The 23,907-nt window shown below is 42.9% G+C and overlaps 1 long non-coding RNA gene across 2 annotated transcripts; it reads right to left on the reverse strand.

Moving 5' to 3' along the window:
• Positions 1–10: 10 nt before the first annotated feature.
• Positions 11–11,025, reverse strand: LOC119807973. 2 transcript variants are annotated; one of them, XR_005284383.1, is made up of 4 exons: positions 10,114–11,025; positions 1,536–1,767; positions 890–1,195; positions 11–266 (listed from the first exon to the last, which is right to left on the reverse strand). It is a non-coding gene; the product is annotated as an uncharacterized LOC119807973 (long non-coding RNA). The 2 variants fall into 2 exon arrangements; XR_005284382.1 differs by having other exon boundaries at positions 11–1,195.
• Between the last annotated feature and the right edge of the window lie 12,882 nt (positions 11,026–23,907).

Raw genomic sequence — 23,907 nt, forward strand, 5'->3', positions numbered from 1 at the left:
AAGGTTGTTTCCACGGGACTTCAGCCCTGTCAGAGACAGCTTTGCTGTGTGATAGCTTATTGGGGAAGGAAATGTCCCAGGAATTTTTAGCAGTTCTGCGTGTTACAGGAGTTCACATCTCCTCTCTGACACCCACTCAGATTTCCAGCCATGGTGGTGGTCCAGCTCTCGGTGTGTCCCGCTGGGATTGCCACTCCGAGTTCTGCAGTCATGCTGGTTTTAGCCTCTTTGTGATGGATGCTTTCCAAGGGTTCAATTTTAAGTTCCTAAATCATTTGTGGAGAAGGAAGAATGGTGTTTGCTTTGTTTGGTGAAGATAAATCAATCATCTTTCCTTCAAGTGAAGGCATCTTTGGATGTCACCTCTCCAGGTGGAGGCTTGGAGGGCCCTGGATCACCTGCAATCCTGTTCCCAGAACGGAAAGGCCAATGCTCTGCTTTAGGGAACACCGAGCACATTTCCTATTTTCCTCCAGGCATTTTCTAGACCTAGAAAACTGATCATGACAAGCATGCCCTATATTCTAGCCTCAGCTCAGTGATGTAAAGGGGCCTTGGAAATATATCCCAGATACTGACATTAGCATTGGCTTTCATGACTTGTACATTAGAGCAGACCACTGGACGCAGTCCAGTGATCCCCGGTAGGGACCTGGCTTAATAAATTAGAGTTCATCCCAGGAAAGAAGATCCTAATTTGTAGAAAGCCAGGTGCATAGCACTGTGTGCCATTTGCACTGAACTGTACCTACGGGTGTGCTAACTTAGACGTGCACAGAAGGACTTTGCATGCAGCGGAGACTGGCAAGTGGAGGAGCTGAAAGTCAGAGGGGAAGGCATCAGCGTTACCCTGCACTTCTTCCGCCCCTTCTGAGTCGTTTGTACACACCTCCAGGCACATCTGTTTGCTGGGGAGATAATGTCTACTTGCTGGGCATGCTCAGAGACCCTTCCGTTCGGCTGGATTTCCTCGTGGGACTGCAGCTTTCTCATTTTCATCCATCTGCATTAAAGGGGGAAATAATTTCCATGCCTAGCTCTCAGGCAAGCCCCCTCCCCTTCTCGCTTAAATTGCTTCAGGCTGCTGTGAACACATTTCAGGTTTTTCTTCCTTAACTTCTCAGCTGCACGTTCTCTGGGGGTTCACTTTGAAATCTTTCTGGCCAAGAACGCACTCTGGCTTTCCCTGCCCCACCTGCAAAAGGTGGCAAGAAATTTAAAATACCATTAGCAGAAGACTTATTTTTTTTCCACAGGAACTTGAGATGTGACATTTCCCTAAACTTTGGCTTTTGGTATGGTGCCTTGAATGTGCTGGGTGTTGAGCAATAGGGAGCCTGCAGCACCTTGGTTAAGGGGACCTGATGTTGTTTACATGTGACAGGTGTTAATGAGTGCCTAATATAAGCTATGTCAGTCAGTCCTTCACTCTCAGGGGCAAGCACCCCCTTTCTTTATTAGTCTACATCCCACCATACCTGCTCCCAGAGTTACCCAGAATGCATGCTGGGATCCCCCCATGACCCTACCCTCACCTCTTCAATGAGATCACTGGCATCCTGGATCTCGTGGCCGCTGGACATTTAGAAGGTACCTCAGCCACTGCTGCATCCCTTGAGTGCATGACCCTGATGCCATCCTAGGACACCGGGCTTGAGGGCTACAGAAATGCTGTCCATCCCATACCATCAGCCAGATGGAATTCATCCTTCCAGATTTCTCTGTGGTCACGAACAATATGTACAAATGTACAGGATGTTTTCTTTCCTTAAACAGAAAAGGAGACAAAGTTTACTTGTGTCATTTGCTCTGCTGTTTAACTCTGACCTTCTCAAGGTCAACCCAAACAGCTCTAGCTCATTCTTTGTAGATTGTCTCCTAGTATTTCATAGGCTTTACTGTAATTTATGTTTTAACTTCTTTTCCTTCCTTCTCCATTTCTCTCTTCTTTTGTCTTTTTTTTCTTCTGTCTTCTATTTTTTCCCCTGCCTTCCTTCTCTTTTCCTCCTATTTCCCCCAGGCCTTGCAAATATTCTCCTACTAAAATGCCTTTATCTTTCAGCCCCCACTGCCGGCCCCACGGGGCACGGCGACTGGAAAGAGGCCTCTCTCGAGACACTCACTGCCAGATACTGTTTTAAAACACACAGATCCGTGGTGACTAGCGGGGAAGGGAAGTGTCCTAGAGTTCACAGCTGCACGCCTTTACACAGCACATCCTTGCGTATTAATATCAGTATTTATACAAGATCAGATTCCCAGTCAGTAGATATATACACACACGTTAAATCTTAATAGCTTCTGTCAAATTATATTCCAGAAAAGGCTCTACAACAATAATGAGTGCGACTCACTGCCCACACCCTCAGCAGCATGGCGTTTCTAATATGAAGATAAATGCTGCAAAAATAGCTTTATTGTTTTACTATAAAATGAAATAAGCTCGTTGCCAAAATATCTCCAGAGTCCCAGTAGCCTAAGACTCTCATTGTTAACACTCAGGTCATAACCCAGTGCTTCTTATGCGTCTCGGCACAGATGTCAATACGGGCAGCATAACTGGAAGGCCTACTCGGTGCTGGGTCTCGAGATGCCCCTTTCTGGGGGACATGTGCCACCTCTCCTCCTCCCTCCGAAAGTGTAGTCACCTCCTAACCTCACCTTTGCGGGTGTGTTCCCCTTAGCCCAGCCTTTACTTCCATGCAGGGTGCTGAGGCAGTTGACTCTGTTCAAGCATTGCTCATGTCCATGCCCCTGCCTCTTCTCCATCAGGATAGAGGCCCATCAAGTTGGACCAGTGGGCTGCTTTCAGGTCTCTCCTCTTCCCCTGCTCTCCCGCCTGGCTTCCACAATGGGCTTCGTTATCACTTTCCTTCTACCCCATTTGAGTTTCACTTGCTCTCCTTTCCCCAGTTCCTTTTTCAGTGTTGGGTGAGTCTGTAATATTCTTTATGTCTAACACATTTATTTGTATTAAACTGGCAAAATTCTATACTTACTATGTACAACCTGATGTTTTGAGATACTTTTCCCTACTTTCTTGCCGAGAGAGCCAAGGTTGTTGACTTGAGGCTTCCTCCCCTCCTTTACTCTCTTCCAATACACAATTTTATTGTGATAAAACGTTCACAAATTCTGCTTTAGCCAAGCACCACAAATTTCATTGTGTTGTCTTTTCTTCTCTCTCTCCCCTCTTCCTCCCTTCCCTCCCCTTTCCAAGCCTTGGCCAACTCTTCTCCCAACCCTCTCCTCCTGCTTTGGTTCTGAGAAACAAACCCAGGGCCGCACACTGCTAGGCAAGCGCTCTTCTACTGAGGTGACCCCAAGCCCTGTGCTTTCACTTCCAGTCACTTCAGAATCTTCCAGCTGCTATTGTGGCTTCTTCCTTGCTCCAGGAGTCACTGATAAGGGTGCTACTTATCTTAAACAATGGGGACTTTTGGAGCTACCTTTCTTGTGTCTGAAGTAGTGTCAGGTGGTCAGAGAACTTTGATGTGTGTGCCTTTGGATCTGGTGGACTCTTACTTATGGTCCTTGAAAAGTTTGTACATTCTGTGCCTATAAATTAGGTTGAAGTTGGTCAGTAGTTTATTTCAAATCTATCTATCTATCTATCTATCTATCTATCTATCTATCTATCTATCTATCTATCTATCATCTATCTATCTATCATCTATCTATCTATCTATCTATCTATCTATCTATCTATCTATCTATCATCTATCTATCTATCCATCCATCCATCTACCTACCTACCTACATATTACTGATTTCTCCATCTATTGTAGTAATCATTGAGCTATGAGTTTGGATACATAATTGCCCATTTGTCTGTTCCTTTTGAAGCCTGCAGGTGTTTCCTTGGGTACTGTGAATTGAGCGCCGCCTGAGCTGTGGACCATTCCTAGCATAGGGAAGAGATGCTCTTTACCGTTGCCAGACGTCGCCACTCCAAGTCCATTTTCACGTCACTTATGCAGTACTTTATACTTCTTTTTTGCACTGGCATTAGCCTTAGCCTTGTACACCTTTCTTTTCCAAACCTTAACTTTCCTTCCTTTTATACCTTTTAACTCAAACTATGTTTCTCAGGGTTGAAATATATTCACGTCTTACCTTTTGTCCTAGCTGCCATCTGTCCGGGCTTCAGATCACTCACTGGGGGGTGTGGTAAGTTTAAGTCTGTTGTCTTGCTATTTATCTTCTACTTGTCTCATTTTTTTTCTTGGTTCCCTTTCATCTTTTCATTTTTTTGGGGGGGGGGGGAGGAGGGGAGTAATTCCTTGCCCAATTGATTAACTTCATTTTCCTTTAGCTCCTGTTCTTAACTCTTTGCTGTACCCCCCTGCCCCCCGCCATGGTTGCTTTAGTTTATAATGTAGTTGGGCATCTGCACCTGTGGGTTTCGCTTCTACAGACGGAACCAACTCGACACGAAAAGATATTTGAGGCTGGGCGGTGGTGGCGCACGCCTTTAATCCCAGCACTCAGGAGGCAGAGGCAGGCGGATCTCTGAGTTCGAGGCCAGCCTGGTCTACAAGAGCTAGTTCCAGGACAGGCTCTAGAAACTACAGGGAAACCCTGTCTCGAAAAACAAAAACAAAAACAAAAAACAAAACAAAAGATATTTGAAAACTAGTCACATCTCAGTGGACACCGCAGTTCTTTCCTTGTGATTTGCTGGCAAAAGCATTCCCACAATGACTTACCTTGCAGCAGGAATGGGTGCGATCGAGGTTGGTGCCTCTGAGGTTATTTCAGTGTTAGCACACCGGAGGTGTATCATTTATATGCAAACTCAAGGCCACTTAAAGTTTTTGTTTATTAAACTTGATTTTGCTGGATTATGTTCCGAAGGACGATAGCTAGGTAATGTACATCAGGGTAACATATCTGTCTCAGGATGTGTATGCCTTGCTGTAGACACACGGCGATCGGGAAATGATGGCGTGCATCTGGCACACTTCTCCTGCTGCACTGTGCCAGGCAAAGATGTCAGGAGCAGCACTGTAGGCCCTGCTTAGATTCCTTTTCATGATGCCAGCATTTACGTCTCAAGGCATCTAGCCTGGTGTTTCTTAATCTATAAACCTTTGATTCAGACACATGAAGACTGCATCATATTTACTTTTCTTTCACTGTATGACATTGAATAAAGGTGTCCATATAATTTTTCTCTAGTTTCTTTTTAAAAAAGACCATATGCAGGTGTATATATATATATATATATATATATATATATATGTGTGTGTGTGTGTGTGTGTGTGTGTGTGTGTGTGTGTGTGTGTTTATATGGTGGCCAGGGTGTCATTTCTTAGGATCTATATGGTGACCTCTGGTGTCATTGCTTAGGACCCGCCCACTTTGTTATATGAGGCAGACTTTTGATGGCTGGACCCTATCTGGTTGGCTAGGCTGGCTGGCTTGTGAGACCCAGGGAGCTGCCTGTCTTTGCCTTCCTTCCCAGCCCTGGAATGACAACTGCATACCACCAAAGCTGACTTTTAAAATCTGTATTCTAGGGACCAAACTCAGGTCCCATGCTTGTGAGACAGCAGTTTAGACACTGTGATGTTCACAGAGTCCAGATTTTTTCTTGCCTTTCTTATCACCCTTAGTCCTTGCTTGGATGTAGTAAGTCCTGCAGAGTTCATCAGTTGTGTAGCTTCCTGCATGCTGTGGTCGTTTTCTCTCTTCTCTTTTCCCTTCCCCCTATGCATTCTATACCTCCTCTCCCTTTCTCTGTTCTTCTTCCATTGCCAAAGCTTTGCTTCATGCTGAACAGCGTGACTTTAAAGATACTTGTATCAGTTCTATTTGAATTCGGCAAGATGATGTGGGTAAAATTTTCTTGGCTTTTTGCACCATGTTCATCACCTCCTTAGGACAGGAGCTTCAAGAATCCATTAGACTCTGGGTTTGGCTTAGAGTCCAAGAGCCCAGGGAGGGAAACTGACACTGGGATTCTTGTTCCTGTCTGATCCCATGAAGTCCATGAGAAGGTACTAGCTAAATGCTGTTCCACTAGGTATCTGCCTGAACCATATTACAAATAAATACGAAATTACCAAGTTTCTGTAGATCTTAGGCTGAAGGTTTCAGAACTGACCAAGGTGATATTTGTAGGGCAAATTTGTCTGAGTTCTCACAACTGTTCTATCCTAGGGCACTTAGGCTCTCTTGAATGACCCGAGAATAATGTCAGTTATTATAAATTAGAAGTCTGTGGTTATAACAAAATTCCCAAAAGGGTGACTCTAAGGCCCCAGACAGACATCAATGCTTCAAGGAGCAGACTGGGGAGGCAGGTCCCCAGGCAATGCTGCCATTGATGAAGCATAGCTGTGCAGACGTCTAGTTCAAAGTTTTCCTTTCCCAAACATTTCCTGCCCTGCTGTGGGGGAGTAGCTCCCAGGAGATGCATTAAATACATGCTATGCTGGGAGGCCTGGGACTCTCAGTGGCCCTTAGAGGCAGAAAGTGATTTGAGGAGGTTACTGGGTCCCCAATCACTCTTGTTCCCTTGGCACTGTGACATTTTATGAGGAGTTCACACTCATGCATGTCAGAGCTAAATGGTGACAGGCTGATGTGGTGTCATTTGCTAATGTCGGAGATTCTTTATTGCTACAGATATACACATGTGAGAGACTGCTCAGACTCCCAGCTGCTTGCTCTGCCTGGAGTTTTCTCACTGGATGGTGGACGGAAAGCACATTCCTTTCCATTAGTTGCATTCAAATCAGTCTTAGCCACTGTCCGATGTCTCTGGTTGCTCCTCAGACGTTGATGGGAACTTCCGTTCTTAATATTCTCTTCACACTCATTGATCTAGGCCTTAATTTTGCGTTTTCGAAGACAAAATGGATCAAGAAAGAATGGCTCATGAATGGTTTATGTATAAACGTGTAATAGATGCTAGATTTGCATTGATGAATTGAGATTCAATTTGACTATGGGAACCTCGGTTAGAATTAAAGCAAAATGAAAAACCCCTTTGGATTGTTTAGATTATAGAAGATGGGATGCTGCTGAGATCACAGTTCTTGCAAGGCATCAGCATGGTCATCCACCTTGCCTCTGGCCATGGCCGACTGATTCTAGGGAAATCCTCAGGACCAATTCTCAGAACTGCTGGCATTGGTAGAGACAGAATCATGGGATCCCAGGACAGAAGCCTAGACTCTTCCTGGTTTCTATTTTGGAGGTTTTGAACTCTCTCAAGACCTCACATTCTCTTATTCTTACTCTTTCCTATCTTGGCATCTGGGCTTCAGCATCTAAAGATTACCAACACTGGCTCCTACTGTGAGCCATTTTTCCCATAGCCATCTGCAACACAGTTCCTCCGATCTCTCCCCTCAGAATACAGACCCAGTGTTTCAAGGTGACCGGGATCCACTGGAGAGGGTCACAAAACTCAATTTATGAAATAAAAATGAAGACAGAAGTATGTGGGGCATTTGGCATTTTGAAGTTCAACAAATTGGACATAGATCTTGGTCCAATGAGTCAGAAAACATGTGAAGAGTTTAGAATTGTGCACAGAGTTGTATGTGCTCATATCATCCACTATACAATGATTAATCACACCGAGGTTCCATGCTCCCTCTGCTGTTAGTGATGGTTGAGTTTTGGAAGCTGGTACTTGCATAGCGGGAAGTGCTGTTTATTAGCGGTGTGGCTTCACAGGAGATTGTGGGATTGTGAACCACACTCTTTCTCTTCCCTGATCTTTCTCCTTTCCCATGAGCTGAGCAGCTCATCCCACCAAACTCTATCTATGGCATTCTGCTTCATCACAGGCTGGAAAGCAATGGGGTCAACTGACCATGGACTAAAACTTCTGAAACCGTGAGCCAAAACCAGATCTTTTATTTCTCAAACTTACTCATCTCAGGTATATGTACACAGACACACAGACACACACAGACACACACACACACACACACACACACACACACTCGACAACAGTATAAAACCTGGTCAATACAAATTAAACAATACAACTGATTAATCTCAGTGTTATGGGAAGTAAACAAAGTAAGGAACTTTAGTCATTCTCAAGCAGCTTGAACTAAATTGTTTAATTTGTTAATTGATGGATCAATTCTTTAATTTATTCAACGACAGTTTCTTTCAATAAAGCTTTTATTTTGGTTCATCAAGACAGGGCTTCTCCCTACAACAACTCTGGCTGTGTTGGAACTTGCTTTGTAGACCAGACTGAATTTTGAATTCACAGAGATCTGCCTGTCTCTGCCTCCCGAGTACTGAGATTAAAGGTGTGTGCCACAACCATGTGTCACTCAATAAAACTTTATTGAGAATAGTTTCTCAGTAGGTAATGTTTTAGAGGAGACAAAGACAGGAGTAAAATGTAGTCCTATGCTGAGGACGCTGAAGGACACAGCAAATGTGCTGATGACTTGAGAAAAGAGTTTTGGGCATGAGTCAGAAGGAGATTAAGATGAATGTAGTTATAACAGAGAGAAGAGACTAGGAGTGTTTTGCTGTTGTGTAGTGGGAATTCTAGGCTATGGTAGTTGTGCTGCACATCAATGAAGCTAATGTCTTCTAAGAGACTGATGAAGTAGAAACTGGAGGAGTAGATAAATGGTTGGGATGTTTGTCAGTGAGGAAAAATAGGAATGCAGCCTGTATTCCTGACCTGGTGATCTTCGTAGATGGTGACAGAGATGGAGAAGTGGCCTTGCATGGGAAGTTCAGTTCTGTCTTCTCATGCTGGATGGCTAGACCCTAGGAGAAATGCTGAGTGTATATGAACTGAGAGATCTGGGTTGAGCATGCCATTAGAGATTCACTTTCCTTTGTGTAGGGTCTAACTTGATTGAATGATTGGAGAATAATAGTCATAGGAGATATAATGAAATCTATGGAAATGAGCTCCAGGAAAAGAGTGACTGGGAGAGAAGAAACTATCTTAAGAATTGACGAAATGTAAATGAAAACCCAGAAGAATGTGAGGGAAAGCTGAGCGGAGGATAAAAAAGTAGACAGAGATCTAGCAGAATGTAGGGGTAGGGAGAGAAGCTGTAGGTAAAGGGGGGGCATTTCTGTTGGACAGAGCTGAAGTGGGAAGGAAGAAGTGCATTGTGTTCTTACTAGGTGACTTCTATCTTCCCTGAGCTGTACAAAGTTGTCTGATGCAAATGAGCTTCAGAGATTTGGGGAGAGGAATTCTGGGCATCTTGCCAGCATGATGTAGGAGGCAGGATGAGATAATCTATGTAATATGCTTTGAATGCTGCCTGGCAAGATTAAACCCCCAATAAATGTTGCCAACTATTATAATGGTACCAAATTGTTCGACTCTGTGGAATTGTTTTTCTCAAACAGTGATTAACATCTGGGATATAAGCACAAGACAGTTGGCAGATGTATTAATTTGTAGAGGATTTTGTCAAACAGGGAGATGGAGGAACAAGGAAACCACGGAGATTGGCAAGTGTGGCAGAAATACTATTCTGTGCAATCTTAAGTGGATTAGAAACACAAGCAAACAGAGACACAAGGAGTTGCTAGATAACAAGAAAGTGGATGGTTCTTGAGCCAGTGAGTTTGATGGTGTTAAAACATGGGTGCAGTGGGAGTAACTGACTGAAAGGAACTGAGAAGAGAAGGTGAAGAGAGAGTGGGTGTCAGGAACTTGGATGAAGGAACACAGCAATAATCAATGATGACAGCATTCTGGAGAGGCCATGGACACAAGCGGCAAGAAGGTTAAGGTTCCTGGAAATGAGCTGATCAAAGAACTGAGAACTCACTCAGGATGATGGCAGGACTCGAGGGGTCATGGGGCATCTGGTAGGGCACTGCAGGTACTAAGAGTGGGCATTGGGGATGGGTGATGTGTCTTAGCATGGTCAGAGTTATCCAGAGAAACAGAGCCACCATAGGAAACACACACACACACACACACACACACACACAAACACACACAAAAAAACCCACAAACACACAAACATACAGACGCAGAAAGACAGACATAGACAGACACACAGACACAGACAGACAAACAGACATTGACAGACCCACAGACATAGACACAGACAGAAAGATATATCCATAAACACACACACTTGTACTCACCCCACATACATGGAGTCTTGTCATGATAATAGAATTCTGTGGCCATGGAGGCTGAGATTCCCAAGATTTACTGTTTGCAAAACTGAAGAACAATGGAAGAATTCAGTCTGAGTCCAAAGGCCTGTGAGCCAGGAGTGCTCAGCAATCTTGGGCGGTTCCTGTGATAAATTATTATAAATTATTATTATAAATTATAGTAAATTACTATAAAGCAAGGCCACACTACACAGTTGAACCCTTCTGCATGTAGCCAGCTCCCTTTCTGCTTCTTTGCCGTGTTGTGAGCAGAGAGAAGCCTCTTGCTAGGGTCAGGGTCCATGCTATTTGGATTCTCTAGCTACTAGAATGGTAAATTAACTAGATTTCTTCTTTTTAATGAAGATGCCTTGTTATAATAACAGAAAATGGACTAAGACACTCTACCTATTCCAGAACACTGGATGTGGCTTCTTGGACAAATAATAGAGATTTAAGGTGGCCTGGTCACAGTAAGACAAGGACATCACAAGAGACTTTGGGATGAGTGGGCTTGGGAGAACACTGTTGGATAGCCTACATGAGGTCACCAAATAGCAGCTGTTCCTGGGATTCAGGCTGTGAACAGTAAGAAGTGGAGCTAAGACTGCTAACAGTTATTAAAAGTAGGACCAAGGACTGAGCCAGTGACCTAGGCCAGAGAAGGCCTGAGGCAGTGAACTCCACAAGAATAGGAAGACCAGTGACCTGGGCTGGAACAGGCTGGGACGGTTAACTCCACAGGAGTAGGAGAGGATCCAGACCAGGGACATTTGCAGAAGCCAGACTGGGCCAGCAACCTAGGCTGGAGCAGGCCTGAGGTGGTGAGCTCCATGGTAGCAGGACTGAGCCAGCAGCTTGGACTGGAGAGGGCCTGAGACAGTGAACTATTTGGGAGTGGGAGTGGTTCCAGACCAGGGACATTTGCTGAGGCAGGACTGAGCCAGTGACCCGGGCTAGAGCAGACCTGAGACAGCAAACTCCACACGATCAGGTACAGGGGAGCAACCACTGAGTGAGTAGGTCAGAGCCAGAGACCTCTGTGGGTCTGGGCATGAATCTGGGACCTTCAAGGGAGTAGACCTGAGCCTGGACCCTTGCGGGTCCAAGTATAAGTCTGGGACTTCTGAGGAACTGGACCTGAAGCAGGATCTTTGTGGGTCTGGAATGAGTCTGGGAGCTTTCAGGGAGTAGGAAGGAACCAGAGAACTCTGTGTGTCCAGGCATGATTCTGGGACCTCTGAGGGAGTAGGCCTGAGCCATGATCACTGTGGGTCTGGGAACACCCAAGTCTGGAACCTCCAAGGGAGTAGATCAGAGCCAGAGACCTTTGCAGGACCAACACCAAGCCTGGGACCTCTGAAGGAGCTGATCCAGACCAGAGACATTTACAGAAACAGGTCTGAGCCAGCAACCTAGGTCAGAGATGCCTGAGACAGTGAACTCCACAGGAGCAGAGCAAACGGTGGGAGTGCTGAATAGCCTTTAGGAACACAGAGTGGCCAACAGGGTGACTGGAACCATGGCACTGACTGCACCATGAGGAGCAACCATCTGAGCCTTGGATCCACTGGCACTTGAAAGTTTATCACCAGAGTCACAGACAGCCTCAACTATACCTATTAAAGGAAAAGATGAGTAGACAAGGTAAGAACACATGCAACATCACAAAGAGCAACACAACACCAGTAAAACCTAAAGACCCTACAACAGCAAGACTTGAACAACCAAATATAAATGAAGCAGAAGAAATTGACCTAAAAATAACTTTAGGAGAATGTTTGAAACTCTTAAAGAGGAAATGAGAAATTCCCTCAAAGAAATGGAGGAAAAGACAAACAAAAAATTGGAAGATATCAGCAAACCCATTAAATAAAACCAAGAAAAAGCAATCAAACATATAAAAGAAACTATTCAAGACTTGAAAACTGAAATAGAGACAATAAAGAAAACACAAGCTGAGGGAATTATAGAAACAGAAATCATGAGAAAACGATCAAGAACCACAAATGAAAGCATAAACAGAATATGAGATGGAAGAGAAATATCAGTGAAGAAGATACAATAGAGAAAATTGACTCATAGTCAAAGAAAACATTAAATCTAACAGAAGATTTCCACAAAATATCCAGAAAATATGGGACGCCATTAAAAGACAGAACCTAAGAATAATAGTTATAGAAGGAGAAGTCTAACTCAAAAGCACAGAAAATATATTTAACAAAATCATAGAAGAAAACTTTCTCAACCTACAGAAAGATATGCTTATGAAGATATAGGAAGCTTACCAAACATCAAATCGACAGGATAAAAAAAAAAGTCCCCTTGCCACAAAATAATCAAAACATTAAACATACAGAATAAAGAAAGAATAGTAAGAGCTGCAAAGGAAAAAGGCCAAGTAACATAAAGACAGACCTACACCAGAATTACACCTGACTTCTCATTGGAGAAAATGAAAGCCAAAAGAGCCTGGTCAAGACATTAATATGCAGACATTAAAAGATTACAGATGCCAGCCCAGACTACTATACCCAGCAAAAGCTTCAATCACCATAGAAGGACAAAACAAGATATTCCATGACAGAGCCATATTTAACCAATACCTAGCCACAAACCCAGCCCTACACAAAGTACTAGAAGGAAAACTCCAACCCAGAAAGTTGGATACATCAACAAAAACACAGACAACTGATGATCTCACAGCAGCAAATCCCAAAGAAGGGAAAAACACACAAATTAACATCACCAACAACAAAAACTTAATCAACAGGAGATAATAACCACTGATCATTAATATCCCTTAATATAAATGTACTCAACTCACTTATAAAAGGACACAAACTAACAGATTGGATATGAGAACAGAATCCATCTTTCTGCTGTATACAAGAAACACACCTCAACCTCAAAGACAGACATCACCTCAGAGTAAAGGGTTGTGAAAAAATTTTTCAATCAAATGGATCTAAGAAACAAGCTGGTGTAGCTATTGTAATAGCTAGCAAAATAGACTTCAAACTAATATCAATGAAAAGAGTCAAAGAAGGACATTTCATATTAGTTACAGGAAGAATCCATCAAGAGGAAAATCTCAATACTAAACATCTATGCCTCAAATACAAGGGCACCCTCATATGTAAAAGAAACACTTCTATTGAGAATTCTGTGTTCAGTTCAGTGCCCCATTTTTTAATTGGGTTAATTAGCATTTTAAAGTCTAGTTTTTTGAGTTCTTTATATATTTTGGAGATCAGGCCTTTGTCTGTTGCAGGGTTGGTGAAGATCTTCTCCCAGTCAGTAGGTTGCCTTTTTGTCCTAGTGACAGTGTCCTTTGCTTTACAGAAGCTTCTCAGTTTTAGGAGGTCCCATTTATTCAATGTTACCCTTAATGTCTGTGCTGCTGGGGTTATACTTAGGAAGCGGTCTCCTGTGCCCATATGTTGTAGAGTACTTCCCACTTTCTCTTCTATCAGGTTCAGTGTGTTCAGATCGATATTGAGGTCTTTAATCCATTTGGACCTGAGTTTTGTGCATAGTGATAGACATGGATCTATTCTCATTCTTCTACAGGTTGACATCCAGTTATGCCAGCACCATTTGTTGAAGATGCTTTCTTTCTTCCATTGTGTACTTTTAGCTCCTTTATCGAAAATTAGGTGTTCATAGGTTTGTGGGTTAAAATCCGGGTCTTCTATTCAATTCCATTGGTCGACTTCTCTGTTTTTATGCCAATACCAAGCTGTTTTCAATACTGTAGCTCTGTAATAGAGTTTGAAGTCAGAGATGGTAATGCCTCCAGAAGTTCCTTTATTGTATAAGATTGTTTTGGCTGTCCTGGGTTTTCTGTTTTTCCATATAAAGTTGATTATTGTCCTCTCAAGATCTGTGGAGAATTTTGATGGGACCTTGATGGGGATTGCATTGAATCCATAGATTGCCTTTGGTAGAATTGCCATTTTTACTATGTTGATCCTCCCAATTGCTCCCAAGAGCAAGGGAGATCCTTCCATTTTCTGGTATCCTCTTCAATTTCTTTCTTCAAAGACTTAAAGTTCTTGTCAAATAGATCTTTCAATCCCTAGGTTAGAGTTACCCCAAGATATTTTATGCTATTTGTGGCTATCATGAAAGGTGATACTTCTCTGATTTCCCTCTCTGCTTCCTTATCCTTTGTGTATAGGAGGGCAACTGATTTTTTGGAGTTGATCTTGTATCCTGCCACGTTACTAAAGGTGTTTATCAGCTGTAGGAGTTCTTTGGTGGAGTTTTTCGGGTCGCTTATGTACACTATCATATCATCTGCAAATAATGAAAGTTTATCTAATAGCCAAAAGACACTTAAGGTCATGCTCAACCTCCTTAGCTATCAGGGAAATGCAAATCAAAACAACTCTGAGATACCATCTTACACCTGTCAGAATGGCTAAAATCAAAAACACCAATGATAGCCTTTGTTGGAGAGGTTGTGGAGTAAGGGGTACACTCATCCATTGCTGGTGAGAATGCAAACTTGTACAACCACTTTGGAAAGCAGTGTGGTGGTTTCTCAGGAAATTTGGGATCAACCTACCCCAGGATCCAGCAATACCACTCTTGGGAATATATCCAAGAGATGCCCTATCATATTACAAAAGCATTTGTTCAACTATGTTCATAGCAGCATTATATGTAATAGCCAGAACCTGGAAACAACCTAGGTGCCCTTCAATGGAAGAATGGATGAAAAAAGTGTAGAATATATACGCATTAGAGTACTACTCAGCGGTAAAAAACAATGACATCTTGAATTTTGCAGGCAAATGGATTGAAATAGAAAACACTATCCTGAGTGAGGTAACCCAGACCCAAAAAGATGAACATGGGATGTACTTACTCATAATTGGTTTCTAGCCATAAATAAAGGACATTGAGCCTATAATTCGTGATCCTAGAGAAGCTAAATAAGAAGGTGAACCCAAAGAAAAACATATAATTATCTTCCTGGATATTGGAAGTGGACAAGATTGCCGGGCAAAAATTGGGAACTTGGGAGTGGGGTGGGATGGGGCTAAGGGGAGATGGGGAGAGAAAAGTGTGAATGGGAGGATGGGGAGAGCTTGGGGGAATGGGATGGTTGGGATAAAGGAAGGGTGGATATGGGAACAGGGAAGTATATATCTTAATTAAGGGAGCCATTTTAGGGTTGGCAAGAGACTTGACTCTAGAGGGGTTCCCAGGTGTCCAGGGAGATGTCCCCAGCTAGTTCCTTGGGCAGCTGAGGAGAGGGAGCCGGAAAAGGCCAGATCCTATAGCCATACTGATGAATATCTTACATATCACCATAGAACCTTCATCTGGCGATAGATGGAGATAGAGACAGAGCCCCACATTGGAGCACCGGACTGAGCTCCCAAGGTCCAAATGAGGAGCGGAAGAAGGGAGAACATGAGCAAGGAAGTCAGGACTGCGAGGGGTACACCCACCCACTGAGATGGTGGGGCTGATCTAATGGGAGCTCACCAAGGCCAGCTGGACTGGGACTGAAAAAGCATGGGATAAAACCGGACTCCCTGAACATGGTGGACAATGAGGGCTGCTGAGAAGCCAGGGACAATGGCACTGGGTTTTGATCCTACTGCATGTACTGGCTTTGGGGGGGGAGCCTAGCCTGTTTGGATGCTCACCTTCCTAGACCTGGATGGAGCGGGGAGGATCTTGGACTTCCCACAGGGCAGGGAACCCTTACTGCTCTTCGGACTGGAGAGGGAGGGGGAGAGCAGTGGGGGGAGGGGAGGGAAATGAGAGGTGGGGAGGAGGCGGAAATTTTTAATAAAGAATAAATAAATTAAATTAAAAAATTAACAAAAAAGAAACACTTCTAAAGCTTAAATCATACATTAAACCCCACACACTAATAGTGGGAGACTTCAACACTCCACTCTCACCACTGGACAGGTCTGTCAGACAAAAAATTAACAGAGAAATAAGGGAATTAGCAGATGTTATGACTCAAGTGGACTTAACAGACATCTATAGAATAGTCTATCCAAACATAAAAGAATATACCTTCTTCTCAGCACCTCATGGAACCCTCTCAAAAATTGACCACATTCTTGGTAACAAATGTCAACAGATACAAAAAATTTGGAATAACCCCATGTATCTTATCAGATGATCATAGCTTAAAACTAGAATTCAACAGCAACACTAATTTCAGAAAGCCCACAACCACATGGAAATTAAACAGTGCTCACCTGAATCATCAATGGGTCAAGGAAGATATAAATGGAAAAATGAAAGACTACCTAAAATTCAATGAAAATGACCATACAACATACCCAAATTTATGGGACACAATGAAAGGAGTGTTAAGAGGAAAGTTCATAGCACTAAATGCCTACATAAAGAAGCTGGAAAAATCCTACACTAGTAAATTAACAGAACATTTGTAAACTTTAGGACAAAAAGAAGCAAACTCACCCAAGAGAACTAGATGGCAGGAAATAATCAAATTGAGAGCTGAAAGCAACAAAATAGACAGAAAAAAAATACAAAGAATCAATGAGACAAAGAGCTGGTTCTTCAAGAAAATCAACAAAATAGACAAAGCTTTATCCAAACTAACCAAAAGGCAGAGAGAGAATATCCGAATTAACAAAATCAGAAATGAAAGAGGGACATAACAACAGATATGGAGGAAATCCAGAGAATCATCAGGTCATAGTTTGAAAACCTGTACTCTACAAAATTGGAAAACTTAAAGGAAATGGACAACTTTCTGGATAAATATCACTTACCAAAATTAAATCAAGACCAGATAAGCAAATCAAACAGACCTATAACTGCCGAAGAAATAGAAACAGTCATCAAAACTCTCCCAACCAAATAAAGCCCAGGACCAGATGGTTTCAGCTCAGAATTCTACAAAACTTTAAAAGAGAAACTAATACCAATACTCCTCAAATTGTTACAGACAATAGAATCAGAAGAAACATTTCTGAACTCTTTTTATGAGGCTACAATTACCCCGATACCCAAACCACATAAAGATATTACTAAGAAAGAAAATTACAGACCAATCTCACTCATGAACAAAATACTAAACAAAATACTAAATAAAATATTGGCAAATTGAATCCAAGAACACATCAGAACCATTATCCACCATGATCAAGTTGACCTCATTCCAAAGATGCAGGGATGATTCAATATATAAAAATCTGTCAACATGCCGGCCGGTGGTGGCGCACGCCTTTAATCCCAGCACTCGGGAGGCAGAGGCAGGCGGATCTCTGTGAGTTCGAGGCCAGCCTGGTCTACAAGAGCTAGTTCCAGGACAGGCTCTAAAAAAACTACAGAGAAACCCTGTCTCGAAAAACCAAAAAAAAAAAAAAAAAAAAAAAAGAAAAAAAGAAAAAAAAAGGAAAAAAATCTGTCAACATAATCCACCATATAAACAAACTTAAAAATAAAAACCACATGATCATCTCATTAGACCCTAAAAAAGCTTTTGACAAAGTACAAGATCCCTTCATGATGAAGATCTTGGTGAAAGCAGAGGATCAAGAAACCAACCTAAACATAATAAAGGCAATATACAGCAACCCAAAAGCCAACATCAAACTAAATGGAGAGAAATTCACAGCGATCCCTCTGAAATCAGGAACAAGACAATGTTGTCCCCTCTCTCCATATCTATTTAATATAGTTCTGGAGGTTTTAGCTAGAGCAATAAGACAACAAAAGGAGATCAAGGGGATAAAAATCGGAAAAGAAGTCAAACTCTCACTATTTGCTGATGATATAACAGTTTACATATGTGACCCCAAAAATTCTGCCAAGGAACTTCTACAACTCATAAACACTTTCAGTAATGTAGCAGGATACAAGATTAACTCAAAAAATTCAGTAGCCCTCCTGTACACAGATAATAAATGGACTGAGAAAGAAATCAGAGAAACATCACCCTTCACAATAGCCACAAATAGCATATCTCAGAGTAACTCTAACCAAACAAGTGGAAGACTTGTATGACAAGAACTTTAAGTCTTTGAAGAAATAAATTGAAGAAGACACCAGAAAGTGGAAAGATCTCCCATGTTCTTGTATAGGTCGAATTAACATAGTAAAATGTCAATATTACCACAAGCAATCTACAGATTCAATGCAATGCTCATCAAAATCCCAGCAAAATTCTTCACAGACCTAGAAAGAATGGTACTCAACTTCATATGGAGAAGCAAAAAAGCCAGGATAGCCAAAACAATCCTGTACAATAAAAGAACTTCTGGAGGCCTCACAATCCCTGACTTCAAACTCTACTACAGAGTTACAGTACTGAAAACAGTTTGGTATTGGCATAAAAACAGACAGGAGGACCACTGTAACCTAATTGACAACCCGGATATTAATCCACACACCTTCAAACACCTGATTTTTGACAAAGATATCAAATAGAAAAAAGAAAGCATATTTAACAAATGGTGTTGGCATAACTGGATATAAACATGTAGAAGAATGAAAATAGGTCCACATCTATCACCGTGCACAAAACTCAGGTCCAAATGGATCAAAGACCTTAACATAAAGCCAGCCACACTGTACCTGATAGAAGAGAAAGTGAGAAGTACCCTTGAATGCATTGGCACAGGAAACTACTTCCTAAATATAACCACAGTAGCACAGACACTGAGAGAAACAATTAATAAAAGGGACCTCCTGAAACTGAAAAGCATCTGTAAAACAAAGGACATGATCAACAAGACAAAATGAGAGCCTACGGAATGGGAAAAGATCTTCACCAACCCCACATCAGACAGAGGTCTGATCTCCAAAATATACAAAGAACTCAAGAAATTGGTCATCAAAAGAACAAATAAACCAATAAAAATGAAGTATAGATCTAAACAGAGAACTCGCAACAGAGGAATCTAAAATGGCTAAAAGACACTTAAAGAAATACTCAACATCCTTAGTCATCAGAGAAATGCAAATCAAAACAACTCTGAGATTCTATCTTACATCTGTAATAATGGCCAAGATCAAAAACACTGATGACAATTTATACTGGAGAGGTTATGGGGTAAAGGGAACACTCTTCCATTGCTGGTGGGAGTGCAGGCTGGTATATCTCCTTTGGATATCAGTGTGGTAATTTCTCAAAAAATTAGGAAACAACGTTCCTCAATACCCAGCAATACCACTTTTGGGTATATATCCAAAGGATGCTCAACCATGCCACAAGGACATGTGCTCAACTATGTTCATAGCAGCATTGTTTGTCATAGCCTGTACCTGGAAACAACCTAAATGCCCCTTGACCAGAGAATGGATAAGGACAATGTGGTACATTTACCCAACAAAGTACTACACAGCAGAAAAAATGAATGACATCTTGAAATTTGCATGCAAATGGGTAGAGCTTGAAAACATCAGCTTGAGCGAGGTAACCCAGACACAGAAAGACAATTATCATATGTACTCACTCATAAGTCGTTTAAAAACATAAAGAAAAGAAACAATTCCAGAGAACCTAGACAACAATGAGAACCCTAAAAGAGACATACATGGATCTAATCTACATGGGAAGTAGAAAAAGGCAAGATCTCTGGAGTAAATTGGCAGCATGGGGACCATGGGAGAGGGTTGAAGGGAAGGAGAGAGGCAGGGAGAGGATGAGAGAAAAATGTAGAGCTCAATAAAAATCAATTTTAAAAAAGTAGGACCGAGCTGGGTGGGAGTAGTTACATCATGAGTGAAGAACTGGGTCACTAAAAATCCAGTTGTCTCCAACACACAATAGAATAGATTAACCAGCTACTCTCTCACCCAGAAATCAGGCCACACCTCTGCAATCCAGTCACACCCTGTAGTCAGGTCACACCCCTACAGTCTCTCTTCTGGACACAGTTGCTAACAAAAGAACTGAGTTCTCTCCCTCCTCGAGACTGCAGGCAGAGCCTTATGCCATCTCTATACCGAAGACCCAAGACAACCTTGAATTATGTATTATAGCTAGTTTTTACCACAACCTCCTTATACACAGACAACTAAGTCATATGGTATGGAACTTAACCTCCAAAAAAATACAGACTCTCTTCTTTGCAGCTGAAGGGTTTATCTCTCCCTCCAGGACCCTATGGGTCTGTCTAAGTCTCAATGTTGTAAGTCTCCTGACCCTTGGGAACGGAAGTGAGTTAAAGCTTTTCCCCATAATGACCCGTGCCATGATATTCACAACAGCTTCCTCTCCTAAGAAGGCTGCCACAGCCTTATTTCTACAAACCTACAACACATTTTATCTTTAACAGTGTCTGTTGTGTAAAATGTCTTACCTATGCCATTTTCCTTGATATTCCTGGTCACTCTGATAACCTTATCAATAGAAGTTATTGTCACACAGTGGGGTCCTGGAAACCTGAACACGGTGATGAAGAAAGGATGGACACACAGACACATGTACAGAAAAGCTGGGATCCGGTGGGTTGTGCACTCTGGTGGAGATGCATCAGCAGCCTGGAACCTCAGCACATTTATTAAACACAACTGGGTGAGGAGGTGGTTTTACTGTACAGAGCGGAACCAGGAAGAGGTAGGTTAGCTAATCTAGGTAGGAAGTCTCTGTAGGTGGACAGTCTCTCACTGCGGTCTTCAGAAAAGGGCTGCAACTGATAGGTTCTGCACACACAGGTTTTAGCCCAGTCATCGTAACATCTGCACTTGGGCCAGAGGAAGGCTTTGCCATTCTCCCGAGTGTGAGGCACTGGGATCCTTGATATGGCTGTGTTCATGTCACGTTCACTCAGGACTAAATCGAGTTCCCATAGCTTATTATAGTTCTATTACAAAAAAAAGTGAGGCTCATTGATGTTAAGTGATTGGCCCAGATAGCATAGAATTATTAATTTTTGGAGCCAAGATGCAAAACTAAGTTCTCCAGGCTCAAAGGCGCCCATGCTCTCAGGAAAACGTGACAAAAAGATTAAGAAGTATCCTTGATCATCGCCTCTGCAATGTGTCACGACGGAGCTTTAAGCTTCGAAAACAGGCAGGGAGGAAGAGAGGTGGAACTAGGTGTGGCTGTGGCAGTCTGGATCCAAGCCAGCGTCAATATCCTGGGGGTGTGTGTGGGACCTATTCTGGTGATTGGGCAATAGCGTCAATTTCTAGTGAAGGCAAGTGGCTGGGAAGTCAAGGCTATAGTCGCTTCCTCTACACTGCAGAGCACCTGATGGAGGAATACGACAAGACCGTTCCTCTTGGGAAAGGTCTGTAAGGACAGAAGAAGAGGCGACAGTGCTTCTGCAGAAGGGCCACAGTGTAACTGGGTGCCAATCAGAATGTGCAGAAACTCTACAGAGCTCATCAACACGATGACAGCCTTGAGATCACCAATCCTGGAGGCTAACAGGCTTAGAAGCTTGTACTCTTGCAGCTTGGGGACTCAAGCCTCAGCCTGTGTAGACCATGTGGGCTGCCCCGTGCCCACAGCTTAGGGCTGCAGAGAAAGTTAGTGATACCAATTCAGAGGAGACCAGCTGATCAGGAGTTACGTATCCAGTTTACCTGTTCAAGTGTCAGAGGTGAGGGCCGAGGATCTGTATGATCATATGCTTGTTGTTAGAACAGTGGTACAGTTTGTGGATGTGCATGAAGATGATGTGAAAAGCAGGTATTTGATTTGAGTCAGGCAGATGAGAGATCCCAAGGAATGTGGAGCTAGAGACTGAGGAGTTTCACCGGACACTCTGCCATGCTGTGGCATGAATCTGTTATGATCCACAGACAGTTCTGGACCCTGCCCAGTTTTATTGGTAAACATAGACCTAAAATGCCTGCATGGGGCATGTGTTCTCCAGTTCCGATGAGTCTCATAGTGAGTTTATGTGTATGACTTGCCTGGGAAGTGGGCGTTCCCAACTTTCTGGTGATCTTCATGTACATCTTGAGGTACCCACCAACCTCACCCTTGTATTCCTTCACTGGACCTGCTACCAAATGGCATCCTTCCCCTCACCCTGCAGCAACCTCTCTGAGGCCAAGAAGCATGATATGGGAAGGGATCCTCAGAAGTAAGAAGGAGAAGATGAAGACTGACTTAGATAGCAAAAGCTCAACCGGCTGGAAGTCCGCCTGTGCTGTAGTGGGTCAGTGTATTATTCAGGGTGCGCTAAAGAGACAGAGCTGATTGATAGAGTGAATGTATGTTAGGGGGATTTGTTAGATTGGCTTACATGCTGTGGTTCTTGTTGTCCAGCGATGGCTGTCTCCCACTGGAGAGGTAGAGAATCTGCAGTTGCTCAGTCCACAAGGCTGGATGTTTTGCAAGTTCCAATTTAGTGCTAACAGCCTGGAGTATTCTTGGAGAGTCTGCTTTGGAAGCCTGAAGAATCTGGTTCTAACATGAGGGCTGAATTTGCCGGCAAGAGCGAGGGCAGCAGGCACAGAGTGAAACTTCCCTTCTTCTTCCCTGTCCTTTTTAAATGGCTGCCACCAGAAGGTGTTGCCCAAGTTTAGGGTGGGCCTTCCTGCTTCAGATAATCTGATCGAGAAAGTCCCTCACAGGATGCCCAGTGGCAGCTTGGCTTTTAGTTGATTCTAGATCAAGTCCCACTGATAACTGAGATTAGCCATCACAATCGGGCGGGTCTTGCACAGGCTTCCCGGCTTCATGGTGCAAACTCTGCAGCTTGGCAGGAGTTCCTGAAGAAGTCTGGCGGAAAATGGGAGCAACGGCTACTCCAGTGTTCTTCAAGGTTTCATTTTATCAACATGTAACTGTGTGTACTTAGAGGGCACCGTGTGAAAATGTCGTGTCTGCAGCTGGGAAAGGTCCAAGGAAAGGGGTTATAACAGCTCTTTCCTTCTCCCTCTCTCCCTCCCCCCTCTCTCCTTCCTTCCTTCCTTCCTTCCTTCCTTCTTTCTTTCTTTCTTTCTTTCTTTCTTTCTTTCTTTCTTTCTTTCTTTCTTTCTTTCTTTCTTTCTTTCTTCCTTTCTTTCACATAGCCTAGGCTGGCTTGCTGGAACTCATAGCAATTCTCCTAACCCAGAGTTGGGGTTACCGAAATGCACTATCATGGCCAGCAGCATTTATGTCTTAAACATTTGCCACTTACTTGTGTTGGGAAACCTGAAACTCCCCCACTGGTTCTTTATGCATTCCACAGTAAAGTGTGAGCCACAGTTGCCGCTGTAGAACATCAGAGAACACTAGGTCTCATCCCTCTGATTAACTGAATTTTGGCCTCTGTTACCCAGCAAGCCCCCCCCCCCCCCCCGCCCACCGTTTCAGCTTCTACCAAGCTTCTTTCTGCTTTCTGTGTCTATGAAATTGAGTTTTTAGCTTTCATGTGTGCCCCAGTTTGTTTTCTGTTGTACTAAGCGATATGACCCAAAAGAACTTGTGTAGGAAATGGTTTATTTCATCTTCCAGCTGACAGTCCATCATGAAGGGAATTCAAGGCAGGAACTGAAGCAGAAGCCATGGAGGAGGGTTGCTTAGAGCCTTGTTCCCTTGGCTTTCTTAATTTGCATTTTTTATAGCCCCACCTACAGTGGCCCGAGCCCCCCTCCCCACAGGCCATCTGAAGGAGGTAATCCCTTAATTATGGCTCCCTCTTCCCAGATGACTCTAAAACAGACCCGCACAATGTATGAGGACATTATATATTTGTCTTTCTGTCCCTGACTTATTTGATTTGACATAGTGTTTTTCCACTCTATCCATGTTGCCCCTGTGACAAGATTTCATTTTTCTCTTTGTTGAATGATATCCCATTGTATGTTTTCTTTACTTGC

Source organism: Arvicola amphibius, chromosome 2 (assembly GCF_903992535.2).
Source record: "Arvicola amphibius chromosome 2, mArvAmp1.2, whole genome shotgun sequence".
Lineage (NCBI taxonomy): Eukaryota > Metazoa > Chordata > Mammalia > Rodentia > Cricetidae > Arvicola > Arvicola amphibius.